Below are 1581 nucleotides of genomic sequence, written 5' to 3'. Positions count from 1 at the left end.
GATACATAAATGCCACAGACACATAATTGGGTGAACCTTTTCAGATTGTGACTCAGCTTTGCTAAAGTCCCCAATTAGAGGTGTCCAGGGTTCTTAAGCACTCTCTTCTTTTGCTTTGGACCTTGACTTTAACCTCTTAGTCTCAAGTTTTCACTTGACACCTACACGCCACAAGCACATGGTTAGGGACAGCTTGGTTTAGCCGCTTAGGCCAGAATTTTATTCCTTTAGGCCCTCCTATCCACTGATGCTCAAAGCCTTGGGATCCTTTTTATTTGCCCTTGCCTTTTGGTTTTAAGGGTTATTGGCTTTTTGCTCTTGCCTCTTGGTTTTAAGAGCTTTTGGATTTTTCTGCTTGCTTTTTCTTTTTCTTTCTATTTTTTTTCTCGCCTATTTTTTTTCTCTGCAAGCTTTGTTCTTTGCTGCTTTCTCTTGCTTCAAGAATCATTTTTATGATTTTTCAGATTATCAAATAACATGTCTCCTTGTCATCATTCTTTCAAGAGCCAACATATTTAACATTCTTAAACAACAACTTCAAAAGATATATGCACTGTTCAAGCATACATTCAGAAAACAAGAAGCATTGTCACCACATTAATATAATTAAACTAAGTTCCTTTTCTAGAGGATTCTCCGGTCTTAGGTGCCATCAATGGTAATGGAAAAACAAAAAGCTTATGCTTTTACCACACCAAACTTAGAATATTGCTCACCCTCGAGCAATAAAAGAGAGAATAGATGAAGAAGAAGAAGAAATGGAGGAGAGGGAGAAGGGGTTGTGTTTCGGCCAAGAAGAGAAGAGAGGGTTGTGTTGTGTGAATTTGAAGAAGAATGGGGGGCTTTATATAGGGAAGGGAGGGGGGAAGGTTTCGGCCATATGGGTGCGTTTGGGTGGGAAATTGGTTTTGAATTTTGAAGGTAGGTGGAGTTTATGAGGTAGGTTTATAAGGAAGAGTGGATGGATGTGAGTGGTGAAGAGGTGATAGGGAAGAGAGATTGAGGTGATTGGTGAAGGGTTTTGGGGAAGAGTGTTTATGGGATTGTGTGAAAGAGGGGTGAGAAGAAGTGAGTGGAGGTAGGTGGGGATCCTGTGGGGTCCACAGATCCTGAGTTGTTCAAGGAATTACAACCTTGCACCAAATTAGGCATGTAAAATGCCCTTGCACACAACTCTGGGCATTCAGCGCCAGGTTGGTGCCCATTTTGGGCGTTCAACGCCCATTTGTTGGCCATTTCTGGCGTTGAACGCCAGAACCATGCTTGTTCGGGGCGTTCAGCGCCAGTTCTTCTCCAGGGTGCAGTTCTGGCGTTCCGCGCCCAGATGCTGCCCATTTTGGGCGTTCAGCGCCAGAACCATGCTCTGTTCTGGTGTTGAACGCCAGACAGGTGCTTCCTCCAAGGTGTGATTTTTCTTCTGCTGTTTTTGATTCTGTTTTCAATTTTTATTTTTATTTTGTGACTCCACATGATCATGAACCTACAAAGACATACAACTAATAGAAATATAATTAAATAAAGATTGGGTTGCCTCCCAACAAGCGCTTCTTTAATGTCAATAGCTTGACAGTGGGCTCTCAT

The sequence above is a fragment of the Arachis ipaensis genome, chromosome B10 (assembly GCF_000816755.2).
Source record: "Arachis ipaensis cultivar K30076 chromosome B10, Araip1.1, whole genome shotgun sequence".
NCBI lineage: Eukaryota > Viridiplantae > Streptophyta > Magnoliopsida > Fabales > Fabaceae > Arachis > Arachis ipaensis.
Note: the sequence above shows the minus strand (reverse complement) of the source record.